This window comes from Herpailurus yagouaroundi, unplaced genomic scaffold, assembly GCF_014898765.1.
Source record: "Herpailurus yagouaroundi ecotype Mexico unplaced genomic scaffold, PumYag 203, whole genome shotgun sequence".
Classification (NCBI taxonomy): Eukaryota; Metazoa; Chordata; class Mammalia; order Carnivora; family Felidae; genus Herpailurus; species Herpailurus yagouaroundi.
This window is the reverse complement of record NW_024412434.1, coordinates 33,521,070-33,541,585: the sequence shown is the minus strand read 5'-3', so window position 1 is coordinate 33,541,585 and position 20,516 is coordinate 33,521,070. Positions and strand designations below refer to the sequence as shown.

The following is a 20,516-nucleotide window of genomic DNA, read 5'->3' as shown; positions in this document are numbered from 1 at the left end:
TAATTTTTAATGCAAATATACAGATAAGCCCCGTAAACAAAAGTTCTTCAAGGTCTTCAATAATATTTAGAAGTGTAAAAAGGTCCCAAGACCAAAATGTTTGAGAACCACTGATATAAGGCAAAAGGAGCGCTATGTACAGATGCCTGGCTTCCATGGACAGGAGACAGCCTGTGTTCACGGACCGGAAGCCATGGTATTCCTAGGATGGCAACACTGCACATCTACAGAATCCATGCAATCCCTATCAAAATCCCACCTGCCTTTTTTGCAAAAATTGATGAGATGATCCTAAAATTCCTATGGAAATACAAGGGACCCAGAGTAGCCAAATCATCTTGAAAAGAACAAGCTGGAAGACTCACACTTCCTGATTTCAAAACTTACCACAAAACTACAGCAGTTAAGACAGTGTGGTATTGACATAAGGAGAGACATACAGAACAAAAGAACTTAAAGAGTCCAGAAATAAACTCTCACATTTATGGCCAGTGAATTTTCACAAGGGTGCCAAGACCATTCAATGGGGGAAAGAAAATCCTTTTCAACACGTGGTGCTGGGACAACTGGATATTCACACGCAAAAGAATGGAGTGGGGCCCTTATCTCACTCTCTCTATAAAAGCTAATTCCAAATGAATCAAACACCTAAATATGGGGCACCTGGCTGGCTCAGTTGGAGGAGCATGCGACTGTTGATCTCAGGGTTATGAGCTTGAGCCCCACATTACGCATAGATATTCCTTAAAAATAAAACAAAAACAAAACCTAGGTGCACCCGGGGGGCTTAGTTGGATGAGTATCTCACTCTTGATTTTGGCTGAGGTCATGATCGCAGAGTCATGGGATCGAGTCCTCTGTCGGGCCCCGTGCTGAATATGGAGCCTGCTTCAGAGCTGCACTCTCGCTCTATGGGGTGCCCAGGTGGCTCAATCAGTTAAGTGTCCAACTTCGGCTCAGGTCATGATCTCGTGGTTCATGAGTTTGAGACCCACATTGGGCTTTCTGCTTTCAGCACAGAGCCTGCTTTGGATCCTCTGTCCTCCCCACTTTCTCTGCCCCTCCTCTGCCCTTTTTTTTGTCTCAAAAAAGAAAAAAAGAAAAAAAAAAGAGTCTCTCTCTCTCTTTGCCCCTTCCCTGCTCACGTACTCTCTAAAATAAAAAACAAAACTACACTCAACTAAACTAAATGTAAGAGCTGGAATTATAAAACTCGGAAGAAACCACAGGAGTAAATCATCTTAAGCCTGGATCAGGCAATGCCTGCTTACATAGGACACCAAAGCACAAGCAAAAGAATTAAAAATAAATTGGTCTTCATCAAAATTAAAAACTTTTGTGCTTCAAAGCACACCACTACCAAATTGAAAAGACAGCCCACAGAATAGTTGAAAATATTTGCAAATTATATCTCATAAGGGATATGTGTATATACACAGAAAAAGAAAGAGAAGAATGTGTTCCTAAAACTCAATTATAAGAGACAAATAAGTAAAAAATGGGCAGAGCATGAACTGACATTTTCCCAAAGACATACAAATGGCCGATAAGTACATGAAAAGATGCTCGACATCATTAGTCATTAGGAAATGCAAATCAAAATACAAAATACCACTTCAAACTCATTGGAATGGCTATAATCAAAAAGACAAGTAACAAGTGTTGGCAAGGATGTGGAATCTTAATACAATGCTGGCGGGAATGTAAAATGGCACAGCCACTTTGGCCAACATTTGGATGTTGAACACAAGGACATCACATAAGCCAGCATTCCCACACCTAGGTATATCCCCAAGAGAACTGAAAGCATTTATCACCCCCAAAACTTGTACGTGAATATTCAAATAGCGGAATAGCCAAAAAGTGGAAATAACCCAAGGAATAAACTGGAAGAGGTTAAGAACTTTATATTCATACATGTGCTTGGCATACCTCAGTGGATTTGCAAATAACAATGACACAATCATAGTTTGAGAATTTGATAATTTCTTTTTTTTTTTTTTTTCAACGTTTATTTATTTTTGGGACAGAGAGAGACAGAGCATGAACGGGGGAGGGGCAGAGAGAGAGGGAGACACAGAATCGGAAACAGGCTCCAGGCTCCGAGCCATCAGCCCAGAGCCCGACGCGGGGCTCGAACTCACGGACCGCGAGATCGTGACCTGACTGAAGTCGGACGCTCCAACCGACTGCGCCACCCAGGCGCCCCAGAGAATTTGATAATTTCTACAACAATCAAAATAAAGATAGAGACCTGGAGACTTCCTGACTCCAGAACAACATGAACATTTTTTTTCTTGGTTACAAAAGGGTAGTGTGTAAACATAGATGATTTGTCTGTGGATCAGAAATCCAAAAAGGGAATGAATTAGTATTTGGATCTGTGTCATGCAACGGTTAGTCTAAATGCTTCACAAAGTCACTCAATCAACCTCAATTTTCTTAGCTCTCATGCCCACTTAGCAGCCTGGGAAAATGTGCTCAGACATGACTCAGTCAAGGTCACCAAGCTAGTTGAGTCCAGTGAGCTAGTCCATACACACACACATAATTTCTGCTATTCAAATCTACATGCCCATACGGAAATTCCGCGGTGCAGACAGCTCGCCCTGTCAATCCATGCCAATGGGCGCCCCCACTGTGACAGGACCTCGAAGTACCTGCAGCTTCCTTCATTGGTCTTCATTCCTTCTCCCCCCCTTCTATGGTGACCTTCATATTGCCCAGTGCACACATAATGATTTTAATATTTAAAATAAGCACTTTTTAATAAATCAACATGGTGCCCAAATATAAGCCAAATTTAACTTCATCTTTTTATACAATAAAACCAGTGATCCAACGCCAAGAAAAAAAAAAAAAAAAACAAAACTGGCCGTGTTGAGAGATGATATGTTGCATCTTACTGGGGAATTTTCAAGCATATAGTTTTTGTTTTTTGTTTTGTTTTGTTTTGCTTTATGAGTTGGCCTTGAAATGTACACATTTCATAGGAGAAGAGATTCTCCTATATGGGGGCCACAGAGGAGACAGCTGTTTTCAATCTAAAAACATTGTTCTGAAATAAGGAAGTCTCCAGTTCTACAAACCACTCTCCATTCTCCATATTCACCCAGCCATTCAATACTTCCCTGTCTTTCTTTGCACCATTTCTCTTCTCCTCGCCTGGGATCCTCCTCCCTCATTGAAGGCCTCCTTCTCTTTCCTCTCTCATTCCTTCTTCATGTGCCCACAGCCTTATGTTCTTTACAGCATTCACCACACCTGTGGTTCTCTCCTACCATCCTGAGTCTCTTTTAGGAATCCACATTTTTCATATATATCCCACCAGTGATACGTTCCAATTTTACCCCCAAGGGCTTACAATTTACCTCCAAGAGCTTCCTATTGTCAGTAACACTCAAGTACAGATGGTTTGGCTGCAGTGTTGTGTCAACACTCTATTTCTATATTTGCATCCACAAAATGAGAGAGGAGTCAAGTTTGCTAAGTTTTCTTCTAACTCCTCTGGTCTGTGGCTGACAGCAAGCAGTCCAGGGACAGTACAAGATGCTACGACACAGACATGTGTTCTGAGAATTCCCGCGTAACTGTTTGGATTATTTTTCAAAAAACAGTGACTGAATATTCAACTGGATAAGTAAACACAGTTTTATCCAAATATGGAAAATGGGCTGTTGACAACCTTAGAGACTGCCCTAATTAAGTACTATATGATCCCTTTGAGAATCAATTAGAAAAGCCAGAATTTGTTACTTTCAATGTCTAGACATACTATGTTGAAAGACAGTTTACCTATCAGACCTCTGAAACTAAATAAACTCAGTGGAAAAAACAGAAATGGTCAAAGAAGCTAAATCAAATCATTAAAGCACCATCACAGTGTTTTGGGATTTGGAAGGACATTTGTTAATAATAGTAACTTTCTTTTAGGGACTCAGTATGCACACCTCTAAATAGAGGTGTAAGAAAATGAAATACCATGATAGGAATTACAGTTCCTCATTCACTAGGCTTGTGCTGCAGGCTGCATTACTGTGTTTATCTCACAGCTGTCAGCATCGCTCTGTACGTAATATTTAAACTATATGTTCCTGTCTCAGGGAAGAATAATTTGTGAGCAGCTCAGAGCACATTAGTCTACGGACCTACCACAGCATAGGTCTCCAGAGATCATATACTCGACTGAACCTTAGGCTTGAAGGTGGGAACATTTATAGAGCAGCAGAACCCTGCTTCCAGGAGAGCAGTTACTCTTTGTTTTTTCCAGATTCAGTATCTACAAGATAGTTTTCCCACAGTAACTGTGGCACTCAAAGACACGGACAAATGAAAGAAAGGAATCTAGCTTTAGTAGAGTAGTTGCTTAATTACACATTTAAACTGGCACCCAGTAGGGAAACAGTCCTAAACAGATGCTGCCAGTAAGCTTCAAGATCAATTTTTTAAATTTCCTTTTGCACGTGCACACCTGCGCTTCTACTGAGAGAGACAGCAATGGGGAAGGTGACTCATTTTTTTACACTTCCATCTGATTCTGCTCAAGGGGCAGAAAATCAGACACAAGGCACACTTATTTCTTACCCAGACAGGATCGGAAAAGCATCTACATAAGAAGTATACCCCAAAAGTTACATTTAAATTTTTTCCCACTAACTGCTTTTAACTTAGAACTTATTTAGTAATTCCACACACACAATGAAAAAGGTCCCTTCCAGCTTTAAGACTTAAAATTGGTTCATGGAATGTTATCTCGCCCTGGAGAGGGCAATTATTTGAAAAGATCGTTTTAGCTAAAATTTTCATTAAAATACAATACAAAACAAAGAGAGAGTTTAGGTCATCTCATTAACCCTCTGGTTAAAACATTAAATCTCTGCAAACTCCAAGCAGTCCAACACTTGGTGATAAGGAAGCCTAAATACTATTTGAAACAACTCAAACAATATGAAGATTTAAAGATCGCACCTTCTCACTCTGCTCGTGACTGGAACGGTCATTTTACAAAGGAGGGTGCAAAGCCCAGGCAGGCAGTCATACCCTTAGAGGCAGGGCCCGGCTGCCCTCAAAGTGTGACCTCTTCCTCGGACCAGGAGTCACTCCTCTTCCGGTGGAGGAACATCTCCTCAGGCAGTTACATGCCCCGCCCCCATCTGAAACTCGCCCCCCCCCCCCCATCTGAGATGAGATGGGAAGGGTGCCCACCACATGGGGCATATCCTTCCAGGGCGCAAGCTCAACTAATCCACACGCCTGCCTAAACGCTACCAGAAACCTCCACACCAAAGCCGCTGCCTCCACAAGACAGGATGCAACCTATTTCATGTAACCTAAAATGGAAGGAGCGAAATATAAGAAATATTTTTCACAAAGATACTCCATTCCAGAGTTGAAAAGCAAGTTGTTCTGAGTGCAGCCTGTTTAGAATGTATTCTGACCTCCGCTTGTCTGTTATCAACATTTTCTCAGGTAGGAGCTGTTTCCCACGTTGCAAACCACAAGCTGCGGCCAGCCAGGGCTGCCGCAGTAGCTGGCCAGGCGGCCAGTCCACCCTCTTCCTGACTCGTTCGGGCCCCTCACTCCTTGGATCGGTATGCCCACCTGCTGGGTGGGGTGCACCCACCTGCTGGGTGGGGTGCACCTCTCCGAACGCCATCTCTTTTCTTAGCCACACATGAACCTCCTGGTAGCAAGTAAAACGTATCTGGAGTCCAGAGGAGGAAAAAACAGCTTACTGCTGGCAGTTCATTCTATGATCACCTTAAGGACAAACAGCAGAACTGCTTCATTCAATATCTTTCAGAATTTATTTTTACCCTAGGAAATGGCATATATGTGGTTCTCCCTTTCTTTAGGACACAGTTTTGTTAACTTCATTTTGAACATAGGATCCTTTTCTTGGGATTACCCACACTCTCCATAAAAATCTTCACTTTCTCTCATTTACAGCTGAACATAAAAAGCGCCGATGATCAAATGCAGTACCAGCGTATACCTGCACCAAAGAAAAGTCAGACTCAGTATCATAAAAAAATCTTTCAAGAGACCCAGAAGTCCTCTTCATAAACGAACTCTGGATAGTACATTGCTTCAAATCTTTTCAAAGGAAAAAGTCTCTATTTCACCTCAACCTTATCAATCTTTCATTTCTTTAAAGACTGCTGATCACATTTTATTACTTTCCAATTTATAGTCCCATAACTACAGCTTTTCAACCAACAGCAGATGCTAGTTAAGGGAGATGGGGGGGGGGTTGGTGAGCAACCTTAGAACTCAGCATTTCAGCAAATAACAGAATTCAGAGCTGGAAAGCGGCTCAGAGCTGACTTAATCCTGTACTGCTCAGACTGCAGTATGCTTATTATTCCTAGGAGGGCGCCAAAGAATCAGAACTAGAGGTGATAAAATTGTCCGAAGTCCAGAACTATTTATATATATAAAGCGATTAAGTAATAAATAAATAAATTTAATTAGTTAAAAAAAAAAAAAAACAACTGAGGCACCTGGGTGGCTCAGCTGGTTAAGCTTTGGACTCTTGATTTCAGCTCACGTCATGATTTCACAGTTTGTGAGATAGATCCCGGATGTTAGCATAGAGCCTGCTTGGGATTCTCTCTCTCCCTATTTGTCCTCTGCTCACTTGTGCACGCGTGCTATCTCAAAATAAATAAATAAACGTTAAAAAAAATAAACATTAAAAACAAAACAACCAACACAACAAAAACCTGTACACCCGACACGGACAGAATATCTTCATTCTGTAACAGACACGTAGCTTTCAAGGGCATTAAATTAAAAGAAAAGCTTCGTCTTGGGAAAAGGTACTTCTGATCTGTGTCAATCAGCTAACCAATAAATAAAAATAAAGCAAGAACATCCTGAATGTGTAGTGTTTCTACAAACGAAGAATGAAATTCAGCACATCATGAAAACATTCCAAAGGGTCTGTAGGACTCGAAATCAGTAAAGAGCTGTTTGATCCAACAGATGGTAGTGATAAAGATGGCAACTTACCTTCCCCAAGTCCTCACTACAGCCCTATAGACATTCTCTAAAATCTTGTTATGTGAATAGGCAAGCCAGCTTCCTTAAAAATTAAAAGCCATTTAACAGCTTTATAAGTGGTGATAAAATACACCTTATTTCAAGACCTATATTAATGTGCATCTCTCCTTTCTCGAATTTAGTATTCCTAACAGATCTAGATTTCTTAGCACTTTGGTGACACAGAGTGAAATATCATGCAACAATTATAATCCTACACAAGCTCTTGAAAATCAGGGGTGCCTCAGTGGCTCAGTCGGTTAAGGGTCATCTCTTGATTCCAGCTCAGGTCATGATCTCACAGTTAGCAGGATCCGGCCCTGCATCAGGCTCTGCGATGACATCACGGAGCCTGCTTGGGATTCTGGATCTCCCTCTCTCTCTGCCCCACCCCTGTTTGCATATGCTAAATCAATCAATCAATCAATCAATAAACTGGAAAAAAAAAAAAAAAAACTTAAAAAGGAATTCGGACCTCACAAGTCAAAGCAAGGGACCCCAAATACAGCCTGAACATAACACAACTTAAAAAATCTTCACGAAAACAACTGACTTTTTGTCAGCAGTTTCCACCCAAAAGAAGATCTGGAGAAGAAACATACTAACTAAGGGAGCGCTGGTCCTTTACCTGTGCTCGGGACCCTACATCCTCCTCTCTTCCTGCATCCTCTCTTCTTCCTCCAGCACTGTTCAAACATGCCTGGCCTAGGTGGTCTCCAAAGACAGCGCGCGCGCAAGGGAGGAAGAGCTGAAAGGTCAGAGAAGCAGGGACAGGGAAGGATGAAGACAGGGGGCCGGGGGCCTGTCCAAGCTTTGCGAAGCTCTCTAAGCTCTCCAAGCTCTGCGAAGATGGCCCATCACCTGCTTGCTGCTGAGGTCTGCCTGTGCTGAGCACTCTCCCTCCTCAGCCGCCAGGCAGCTGGATCATACTTGCCACTCTCAGCCTTTTTTCCCCCTCCCTTCTTACCCCCACGGATGCTCTTCCTCTGCACTAAGCGCAACACAAGCTCTGGCCCTGTGTGACCGGAAGTAGCCGTGAATTCAAGCAGGCGATTCTAAACACCAACACGTGAACCCTTCACCACTTTAACTCGTGTATGCTCCAGGGCTTGGGCTTTCTCCTTAGACTGATTCAGTCCACCAGACCCTTTTTTCTTTCTCTCTCACCTAAACCACATCCATAACGCATCACCAAGACTTTCCCTTTGTTTCTTTAAAGTACAACTTAGTTACAAAATGTGAAAAGCACAGTCCTTCTAGAATATTCTCCAATTTTTATAGTGTCTTACCCATGTACCTAACAGTTTTCCTTGTGATTTGTTTTTATTGAGACACTCCAAAGTTTTCAAAGTCGTGCGCCTGTGTTTCCACACTAATGTACCAGCCCATACTAGTTACGTTCTACAACTGCAGGAAGGAGTGGAGTGCCCTAAGCCCGCGTGGGAACACCCCGAGCTGGCTCCTGAAAGCACACCACCCAGCTGGTGGGGAGAGGAAGTGGGCAGCCCACGCCAGCCCCGCAAGGCCCACAAATGACTCCAGGGGCTCCTCCCGCACCCCACGCCCGGGGGTGTTCTTCCACCTCTGTGAGTACTGCAGGCTGAAGGTCAGTGCAAGTGATCGGCTCCCCAAAATCCATCGTCTACAAAAATCCATTCCCACCACCCTTCTCCTGAAGACAAATAAAGCAAATCTGACAACCCCTCCATCTCAACAAAACACAGCATATCATCTACCCAGCTGCCCAAACCAGAAACCTACCCATGCATTTTCAACCTCTTCTTCTCAAATTAGCCTGTATCTTCCCATCTCTATTACCGATAACCACCATCTCGGAACCAAATCACTACCTGACTTCTTACGCATCTCCAACCCCACCAATTCCTCACAGAATGACCTTCCGGAAACAGGAAACTATCTACTACCCTGCAGTTCACACCCCGAAGGCCTGCGCTTGGCATTCTCCGTCTTCCCACTGCCTAGGTTGCAAACCCATTATGCCCAGCGGCACAGCGTGTCAAGAGCACGCTGTCTCTCCCGTGCTGGGAGGGCAGGAACGTGTCTATCTTCTCGGCCACTATATTCCTGACACAGTACCTATCAGAGTAAAACCTCAGGAAATACGTGTTTTAATCACACTGTGCCTTTCATGCAATAAACACGCAGGAAGAAATTTTTGGTCTTTAAAACAATGATTCCAAGTAAAAGCCTCTGTTGCTGCAGACTACAAATGATGTGTTAATGTGGGAAATGGTAGTATTTTTAGGTCGGGGCAAAATTATCGTGGGTTCGGTTTCATTTCATCTCAGATGCTCTCCAGATTCTGGATGTATGTGTGCATATGTGTATACGTGCAATCTAAACATCCAGAAGAGCCAAATACAAAGTGATGCTGACAATAAAAAATTACATTTAATTATTAAAATAACAAGTTATTTTATTCTTAGGAAGAAGTTCCTAAGTGGCAAACATATGCTAAAATTTTTTTTGTATTGAATGTGGAGGTCAAAGATCTTTTTGAAAATCTGTAAGCCAAGTCCTTTCACTGCAAAAACAGACACATACCAGAAATGTTAAACACAGACACAGAAGTTTAAGGAACCCCCCCCTCCCCACCACCTCCAGTCCACCGATGAACAACAGGTTGGGCATCTGAGGAGGAGTCAAGAGCAGAGGCTTGAGGCCCGCCCAGCGCCCCAAGTCCCCACTGACCAGGTAGTGACGCTGGACACTCCCATCTTACCTACTGTGAGCATGTTTAGGGCAGGTGCATCACAGCGTGTGATTAAACCAACGCAGTCATTACTAATCACTAGGGAGCCAGAGGCCGGACCCGGGGAGCCAGGGGCGCCACGCTGACTCACAAAGGAGCAGCCAGAGTCTAAGACCAGGGCTCAAATGCCAGGTATGGCAACTGAACACGCTTTCACATTTCCCAACATGACAATGCTAATCAGATGATATTAAAATACAGTGATATTAAAATACAGTGAATAACACCTAACACAAAGTGTTCCCTGCAAAAGGGATACCACACTTAAAAGAGAATTTAAGTTCTACAGTTGTGATTTCAAAAATATCTACTACTCTAGATAATCTTTCAGTTTGATATTCCAAAGGATATGTATCCTAGCACAATACGATCTCCATTTTATAAATAACTGGATCACGACTCCAAGGCCAGTTAGGATTATAATTCAACACATGAACACCGTAACCGTAACGCCGTAAAAGTTCCAAGCGAACTATCAGTCAGCATCAGCTCCAGTAATTCTGAATTACTGTCCAGTGAAATAAATGAACTTCTCTCAGTCTTGGGGTATGAGGTACCCCTCACCCTAGTAATACTCACTGTACAGAGCACTATTAAAACTTTCTGTTTCAAACCAGCACTTCTGAAGCTTAACTACGCTGTGTGGCATAGGCTGCAAATGTATCAGGTTACTTGGACCTAACGCGTACATAGGACACCTAACATTTCCAAGAGTTGGGTCCTGTTTGCAATGGACTTGGAAGCAAGAAACTAGATTGGCCCCATTTTCTGCTCTTCATCGTGTGATATAAAACAAACTGTCTCCAGGCCTCAGTTTTCCAAACAGTGAAACGGGTGTTCTGAAAAACAAATTAAAAAAAAAAAAAAAAGAAACAACAAGGATTTTAGATACTCCGAGTCCCAAGCCAAATGCGTGTTGCTGAGGGTGAGGAACTGTGGCAGTGTGCATTCATTTCTCACATCCTGTAGGAACGCTGCAGGCGGTTCCAATCTGAAGTCATTATGCACACAGCAGGAAGCAAGCAATAACAGTTGTTGAGCATGGTAAACTAAAGGCCAAGAGAGGTGGCAGTGCTCACCTAAGTCACCCCCTCTCAAGTCTGAGCCCTCTTTACAAAAAGGTGATGAGGATGAACAGAGGTGGTGACAATTTCAAAGCCTGAATATGGAGCCCGGCACCAGCAGCCTGGATAGCAAGGTTTACAACTGTCTGCCAGTTCAGGAAGGAAACCACTGAATTTATATGAATTTCTCAAAGACAACATGTTAACTGCAGTCTGAATATATGATACAAATTGGAAGATCTGTCAGTGCCTTCCTAAGTTGTTTAAATTATCTAAAATGATGAACAATACCCTTAATTTTCTTGAAATGAATGCTTTTTTTTGTTTCAAAAAATAGAGTTTAATAGCTGCTGTAAGATTCTGCTTTAGAAAAAAACCCCGTAAAACGCCAACTTAAAGTTTTGTAGCATTCGAAAGGTTAACGAACACTCCCACCAACTTTAGTTCTTTTGTGAAACCCCCCCATCAAGGGAGTACCTCGAGACCACCTTCCGGGAGTTCTGTAACTGGAGCGCAAGGCAGGACTGAGCTCAGGGAGGACAGCAAAGGCACCGCACCCTCTGCCACCTGCTGACCGGCTGCCCTGCACACTCACTTTGCACTCCCACTCACTTTGCACTCCCGTGGGCTTCAGGCTGAGTCTTTGGAGCTCCAAAACCCGAGGACTACACCTGCTTATCAGAAACTACTTATCAAATTTCAGTTAATAACAGAAGAGTCTCGGGGAACGTCCTATTTCCAAGTGTTACACCGCTCACACGCAGACACCATGCGAACACTGTCAGAGGCTTCCCTCCCCATCATCCACCTCCACAGTGAACAACGGTGCTGAAAACAAAATTCTCCATGCAACGGAATTTAGGCTGATCAGATGTACTATATTATTAAACACTTGGTAAATATATGGTTTACAAATTTTCAATACACTTCCCTAACTGCCCCGACACACCAAATTGTAAACTGGAAGTTAGTGATCCAGCCCTGCTCACAAAATCACCTAGTAATACAATTAGGGGCCATTAATGATCCTGGGACAATACCTGACCTGCAGCTTTTTCTCTTGAACTGTCATCTTGCATTTTCCCAAAACTTAGTGAGCTGACAGATCAAAAACCTCCACAGTGACAAGCACGCTCTCAGTATCCTGAACTTCAAAGGAAAAGTGCCAAGAATGTCCCTGGTCTTGACTGAAACTACTAAAACTTACGGTCATTTATGACCTCAAGGCACTGTGTGCAGGGACACACTTCACTCGTAAGTGGAAGTTCACGGGGTCACAAAAGACTTAAAATCTGCAGTTTTTTGTGGCGATTCTATTTTCTCCTCCTGGTCCATTCACCCTTAGGGTTAACTCTCCCACAGAGGTGGCCTGAAAGGTAATCATTTCAGCAAAAGAAATGAAAACACATCAACATACACAAAAAAGTGTGAAGAGCTGCAAGCACAAACAGACTGCTGTGAACTACTGTACTCATTTCGACCTTTGGTCCTCACGGACTGCCCCCCGCCCCTACTGTGTAATGTGTCAAGAAGAAAATACCGCTGACTCATCAGTTACTCATTCTGTACGATGGTCTGTACTCAAGTGACCTGCTGAAGAGACACCAGAAACAGCTTTATATTCTGAAAACAAGAATCACTGAAGATTCAGATATTAATCAAAAAGGAACATGAAAACTTCCAATCCCAGGGAAAGTTTCATCCAAAAAAGTTATTACAATAAACTTCTGCACCAAAAGACAACTAGCATACTATCATTTGAAAGTTTTTACCTCCTTAAAACACAAGAGAAAATGGTTTACGTTCTACATGTCTAGATTTTTAAAAGGTAACTTTCCACAGGCATTTTGAGTCTACTTTTTTTTTTTTACGTTTATTTATTTGGGGGGGGGTACGGAGGGCATGCTCAGGGTAGGGGCAGAGAGAGGTAGGGGGACAGAGGATCCAAAGCGGGATTACGTGCTAACAACAGCAGGGAGCCCAATGTGGGGCTTGAACTCATGAACTGATCGCGACTGGAGTGGAAGTCCAAAGTCCCTCAAGTGTACTTTTAAAAATTCCTGCTAGGGCGCCTGGGTGGCTTAGTCAGTTAAGCATCTGACTCTCAGTGTAAGCTCAGGTCAGGATTCGTGGGCTCGAGCCCTGAGTCAGGCTCTGTGCTGACAGCGCAGAGCCTGTTAGGATTCTCCCTCCCTCTCTCACTCACGCTCTCTCTGCTCCTCTCTCTCCCCTCCCCCACTTGTGCGGTCTCTCTTTCAAAATAATAAATAAATAAATAAATAAATAAATAAATAAATATTCCTGCTATTCTGTGATTCTGTGACTCTGCAGAGTTGGAAAGAGCCTGGCAGCTATACAGTATTACAAGCTCTCTGAGGATACATACGTTATATATGGTAAGGCAGAAATTACACAGATGGTAAAACTTAACAATGAAATACAGAGAAATAACATAATTAACAAAGAAAAACGTTCAGAAAGTAATCTTTAAAGAACTGGTTTTAAAGGACACGATATTTTCAGAATAAAATATTTGAAAAGGGGTTTTTTAACATGTTCAGAGAGATATAATCAACTTGTAAACTCAGGCAACTTGTAAATCTGTATCAAACCAGTCACTATGTTTTTATCCTTGTATTTTGAACTTTGACAATAAAACAAAACTTTTCGAAATCTGAAAACAGAATGTTCTCATTCTTCAGAAGTTTCTAAAAAAGGAATCTCTTAATTATTCTGTCTTAATAAAAGCTGAAATAACAAATATACTTTACAACTGATAAACACAAGCAAACTTAAGTCAAAAAATTTTTTTTTATTTTTTTATTTTTTCAACGTTTATTTATTTTTGGGACAGAGAGAGACAGAGCATGAACGGGGGAGGGGCAGAGAGAGAGGGAGACAGAATCGGAAACAGGCTCCAGGCTCCGAGCCATCAGCCCAGAGCCTGACGCGGGGCTCGAACTCACGGACCGCGAGATCGTGACCTGGCTGAAGTCGGACGCTTAACCGACTGCGCCACCCAGGCGCCCCAAGTCAAATTTTAAAAATACGGTTTTAAACATTATGTTTAATATAAATGAAAAAGTTCCTAAACGAGCTATTCTTCATTTAGGCCGGGGCTTGACCTTTGCACTGTGATAAACACAACATAAACACGAGGGCCCTCCACCTCAGGGCCAAGCAATACCCATCTGTGTGTGCCCTTTCCTTTCTCCCCATGCCACTCTCCATAAATCGGAATAAGATTGCTTAAAAAGGCAATAGTCACGGGATTCTCCTGCTGAAAACCCTCCAACTGCTTTCTATTGTTCTTAGGACACAGAGCAAAATTCTCACCTATGAGGAGATCTCTCAGAGCCCATGTGATCCAGCTGCTACCTCATCTGACCCCTTCTTTACTCAGCCTCATTCAAATTATTCCTCCAAACGCTGTGCTCAGTATTGCTGTGCACCCAACTTGTTTCCATGGCCAGCTACCCCCCCCCCCCCCGCCCTACTGCACTCTTCCTAAGGGAGCCTCCTGGCCCCTCAAGGCCTACAAGGCCAACACAATGTATGGCTCTCATACGTGCTCATTGGTTATCTACGTCCCTCAGTGGACAGTAAGCTCCAGAAAGGAGAGCAATCCATCCCTTCTGCTCACCATTATAACCCTAAGATTTATTCATAAATTATTCAGTGAATACTCTGTACTGTTCAAAGGTCTAGGTGCATGTCACTGAAGAAAACAGAAACCCTCAACCTCAGAAAGTTAACTTTCAAGCACCATACATAAAATATGGAAGTTACAGGGGCGCCTAGGTGGCTCAGTTGGTTAATATCGGCTCAGTCCGACTCCTGGTTTCAGCTCACATCATGATCTCACGGTTCATGAGTTTGAGCCCTGCATCTGGCTCTGTGCTGACAGCGTGGAGCCTGCTCAGGATCCTGTCTGTCCCTGTGTCTGTCTCTCTCTGCCTTTCCCCTGCTCGCCCTCTTATCTCTCTCAAAAATAAACAAACATTAAAAAAAAAATACATGGAAATTACTTGGAACATTACAGTATAATAAGAGCTACAAAGAGAAATAAGGGAACGGAGATCAGGGGGCCGGCCATAGGACCTGCTGTAGTAATATAACAGTAACAGCTAGACTACTCGAGGGAGTGTGTGCTGAGAGCCATCAACAAGTTTTGTGGATGGAAGCTTCAAGAACCCAAATGCCTGCATGCTTTCCTCTAAATAAAACAACACACTTTCCCTTCTAAATCCTTCTAGACCACAAGCCCTAGAGAAAAGCTCTAAAGCTCTGGTATCATTTGTCTTTGTACCGCGCACGTCCCACCGATCAAAACACCTCCTCAAAGAAGGCATGAGCCCTGGTCTTACATCCCTACCCGACCCTGCAGCAATGACTCTCCACAGGGAATGAAAAATGGAAAAATCCACTTAAGTTTAAAAATACATTTTCACTATTGTAAATTGCTTTGTTTGGGCTAATATAATTTGTTTTCATTTTAAAGCCAAATAAAGAAGAAACATTTGTTATTAAAAAGGGGGCACATTTCTAAAGACTGAGAAAGAGTACAATCTAGGTCACGTAATTAAATGAGTCCATCTAAAACACGGCAGGCACTAGATAGAGCTATCAAACCACTAACATTTTGTAAATATAACCACGCACTTTCCACTGCATTCGTTACAAGTGAAGATTCTCGTGTCTGTTATACAGGCATGCAACTACTATCCGCAAGTCATTTCCCTACAACCAAGTGAGAGGTGTCTTCAGACACGCCTTTTTCCATCCAGTTAAAGTTTACTAAACATCTACAGAGGGCCCCCAATTTATGTTTCAACATACAAGTTTTCAACTTCACAATGGTGCAGAAGTGATACACATTCAGTAGAAGCTGTACCTCAAATTTTGAATTTCCACCTTGTTCCCAGCCAGCAGGCTCCCAGACAGCCCCATGATCGTGCGAGTAACAATTGTACCCACACCGCCATTCTGTTCGTCACTTTCAGTATTCGATGAATGACACAAGAGACAGTCACCACTTCATAATCAAACAGGCTTTGTGTTAGAGCATTTTGCCCATGTTCTGAACATGTTTACAGTAAATAAGGCTAAGCTGTGAGGTTCAAGGTTAGGTGTATTAAATACATTTTTGATTTAACAACATTTTCAACTTACAAGAGGTCTACCAGGACATAAGCCCATCCTAAGTTGAGAAAGATCTGTATGGGGGGCCTGGACCTGAGCTTGGCAAAGAGGTTACCAAAAAAGCATCTCACCCACAAGGAGCTCTACTTAATTAGGGGCTGTGCCTAAGGTGATACAGAAACAGAGAGGCACTAAGCACGACTTTAGAAATTAAGGCAAAGATTCTTGAAGGACTCCTGAAATAGCCTTATAAGGATGGAATAAAGAGCAAAGTTAAGAAAAAATAAATTTAAAAAAAGACATTCAATTTCAAGCAAAGAAACTATGGGGAGCAGAGGCAGCACCATCTCCAACATCACGGTCCTGAGGTAGAGGCAGTGGTCAGTTCAGGCCAAGCAAAGGTGGCCTGGCCAGCAAGGAGGATGCAGAAATGCCAAGGCCCCTGGAGCCAGGCCCCTGGGCGTTTCTTATTTAGGCAGGGGACAGTCACAGAGGAGTTTTTAAAAAGGGCCCAACAAACAGGATATGCTTTTAAAGCAGCCTCTAGCCATAGTGTGACTAAAACGGTGTGCTGTAAAAAAGAGACATGTTATTTCTGTCACACAAATACCATCCTAATTTATAAGTTTTTAAGCCAAAAAATTTGCATATTAGACTTCATAAAGAACATTTTCAGTGAAGACTAAGTCTCATCTTAAGGATTATCAAAGTCTCCCTAAAAATCAAGTAGCATGCGGGGCGCCTGGGTGGCGCAGTCAGTTAAGCGTCCGACTTCAACCAGGTCACGATCTCACGGTCCGTGAGTTTGAGCCCCGCGTCAGGCTCTGGGCTGATGGCTCAGAGCCTGGAGCCTGTTTCCGATTCTGTGTCTCCCTCTCTCTCTGCCCCTCGCCCGTTCATGCTCTGTCTCTCTCTGTCCCAAAAATAAATAAACACTGAAAAAAAATTAAAAAAAAAAAAATCAAGTAGCATGCTTTTAAATTTGAGTCAAATTATGAAATGTCCTTCACGTTATACAATTCACTCTGTGACCCAGGTCTCACTACCAGGGAAGTAGGACGGACACTAAAGACAAAATCAAACTGCGACAGGAGATGCAAAAGTGGTGGCATCACTCACCTGCAGCCCTTATTAACTAAGTGAAGGCAGCTTACTAGGAAAATGGTGAAAAGTCAGTTTATGAAAGCATTAAAGGGACAAGAGGGCCTTTGGGGGTGGAGGAAGGTAAGAAGGGAAGGAGACATGAGCGGAGTTAATACTTTTCTTACCTGTTCCTAAGGTTAAAGACATTTATTTACATACAGGAAAAACAAAGTGTTAGATCGTTAGCAAAAAACAAAAACAAAAAAAATTTCCACATTGGAATTATCTTCCTTCTAATAAGAGAACCTAATGGTTTTTCACTTTACAATTCCATATTCTAATAAAGAAATTCATTTTCTAGTCAAGGTAACTCCAGGAGAAGTAGAGTAGCTCCAAAGGTATTAGCAAGTACAACAATCAGCAAACAATCTGAGCTGAACTAAACTACAATCAGATCTGGTGAGTTTTCTCTCTCTCAGAAGGCAGTGCCTCATTTATTGTGTACTCTAAAATTAGCTCTGACAAAAAAAGAGAACTCTTTAAAGGAATAAAGTTTTACAAAAGAGCAAAAGCAACAAAGCCCAGCAAGTTTTTAACTATGTATTTTCCATAAAAACTACTTCAGTGTTTGTTTTCTTCTGTCCATAAGAAAAAGGTTCAGTCAATGGCCTTTTAGGAAGAATTACAAGAACACACGGAGATTTTCTGGCATTTACCAAACTGAAAAAAATACTTAAGTACGAGAGAATTCTTTTTTTTAAATTTTTTTTAATGTTTATTTATTTTTGAGACAGAGAGAGACAGAGCATGAACGGGGGAGGGTCAGAGAGAGGGAGATACAGAATCTGAAACAGGCTCCAGGCTCTGAGCTGTCAGCACAGAGCCGGACGCAGGGCTTGAACTCACGGACCGCGAGATCATGACCTGAGCTGAAGTCGGCCATTAACTGACTGAGCCACCCAGGGGCCCCAGTACGAGAGAATTCTAAGAGCACAACCATGAGGTTATGCAAGCATATTTAAAACTTGTGCCTTTAAGGGGAGGGCAATAACAAACACAACTTAAAGTAACATAGATCCATACTGCTTTTAACAATCTCCAGGGACCATCATAAAGAGACCACATGTTACTAAAATTAGAAGACCAAAATTATGATCCCACTTATCACTATGGAAAGTATGAATCCAGCACTACACTTTGAAATAAGAGTGGAAGGAGTCTGTCAGGCACTTGGCACTTGGTAAATGGGACCACAGGTCTAGCACTACAAAAACTTGTAAATACTGCTGCAAATCTACTTAACAGGAGTTAAACTACCTGAAGGTACTGTTTATTGTATTACTGTTAACAACCTGGTGCTCCCAACTTGCACTTTTCATATTTTAGACTTACGTTTTATATATGAAGACTGCTTCATACAAACAAGTCACTAATGTGTCCACAGAGGTTATGTATTTGTCAAAACTTATGCTTATTTGTGGAAATCATATTAAGTTCAATAAATTCTCCAACTCTCAACTTCCTTTAAAGCACAATCCCTGGGAACCCTAAATAAATTCACTATCTCCCTGAATATGCTGCCATTTAATTTCATCCACTCTTCCACAAAAACACGTTAAAATGAATGCTAGCACTTGCATTATCATCTATTTTCTCTCTGGCTTCTACTCAAACATAGTGTAACTGCTTTCTCAAAATACACATTTTATCCTCAGAATCTGCTTTCTCTGCCCAGATACATGTGATCAAGCAAAAACAAACAACCAAAACACATCAAAACAAAAACTCTCCAAAGCATTTTTTAATTTTTTATTAAAATTGACAATCACTGAATATTGAAAATAGTAATAAGGTAAACATTTTCAAGTTGTTTTTTTTTTTAATTTTTTTTTCAACGTTTATTTATTTTTGGGACAGAGAGAGACGGAGCATGAACGGGCGAGGGGCAGAGAGAGAGGGAGACACAGAATCGGAAACAGGCTCCAGGCTCTGAGCCATCAGCCCAGAGCCCGACGCAGGACTCGAACTCATGGACCGCGAGATCGTGACCTGGCTGAAGTCGGACGCTTAACCGACTGCGCCACCCAGGCGCCCCAACATTTTCAAGTTTTAATAAGAACTTATTATTAATTTCTATTAATAGGTTAATGAATAGTAAAACACCCAACTTGTCACAACAACCCTAAGAGGCTGACATTATTACCCCTTCTAGAGATGGCCAGTGAAGCACCAAGAGGGTAAGTCATTTCCAACCAGTAAGACACCATGCCATTCTTCCATGTAAATAAGTCAAGTCACATTAATGTTTCAAAATACAGGATGAAATTTATCTCCAACCACAGGCAAGCTTCAAAGGGAAATACACAAATCAACTTTATGGTTGAATAATAAATTTGCTAATCTGATGCTTCACTTTAGCAACCCAAGCAAACTGCAGTCAAGATATCTCTCTTATAGCTTGTTTCATCAAACTGCCTGTCCCTCTACTAAATACAGAGGAAAGCGAAAAAGCCACAACCATTTCAACTTCTGTAAATTACCCTGACTGTAAATTAGAGGGAGCCGGGCAGGTGGGGAAGTATGGAAATTGCACATTGCTCACACAGTGCACCAGGGAACATCTCTTCCCCTCCCCCCCCCCTTTTGCAAAGGACAACTTAGCACTTATTTCGAGTGCATTTTAAATTCTTAACACAACTTAAGAGGCCAACTAAATAGCATTAAGAGAAAAAAAAAAACTTTCGAAAGGGAAAGTAATTTGTATACTTACAACATTCGTCTTCGAGTTGGCATTATCCTTTTTCAAAACCCTCACACTTACCAAGTAATTTCCCTGCACAGTGCAGCGAAATCGTTCGGTTTCCTCAGTTATCCAAAACTTCAAACTTCCGTTTAAGATTAGGACAAATTACAGTGCAGCCAGGAAGACGGTGTCGAACGCTTAGGAGTTACCCTACGGATAATTTTCTAGTTGCATCTCATCCAAAATTAAAGGCCGTTTTACATAAAAATAAGAAACGAACGTGCAACACAAAACCGCGCCGAAATCTTAAGTTTACGTTCGGATTGGACACGACTGAGACGCAGGTGGTAAGAGACTGCTGACCTGTCCTTTTCACCACAGTGTACCGTGGTCCCAGTTCGAACGCAGGGCATCCTTGGATTTGATTTCTCTCTAATTCCTTCAGAACCCGCCTCTGCTCAAGCCCATCGAGAGGAGAACGGGAGCTCCCCAGACACACCCGGAGCAACAGGATCCCCACTTCCTGGTCCGAATGACCCCGTCCCCTCCCCGTTCGGCCGGCCGCCGGGGCCTGGGCCCGGGGCGGAGGGCAGGGCGAGGCCTCTGCAGTGCGGGCCGGACGGCGGCGCTGGCCCGGCCCCGACCCCCACGCCCCCGGCCCCGACTC

General features: G+C 42.6%; 1 protein-coding gene across 1 annotated transcript in view; it reads right to left on the bottom strand.

Annotated features, from left to right (window-relative positions):
• Nucleotides 1-20,344, bottom strand: part of LARP4B (La ribonucleoprotein 4B) — a 104,607-nt gene extending 84,263 nt beyond the window's left edge. Inside the window, exon 1 of the mRNA XM_040451578.1 lies at nucleotides 19,928-20,344. The gene's annotated coding sequence lies outside the window, so the exon portion shown is untranslated. The remainder of the gene's footprint in view (nucleotides 1-19,927) is intronic.
• Between the last annotated feature and the right edge of the window lie 172 nt (nucleotides 20,345-20,516).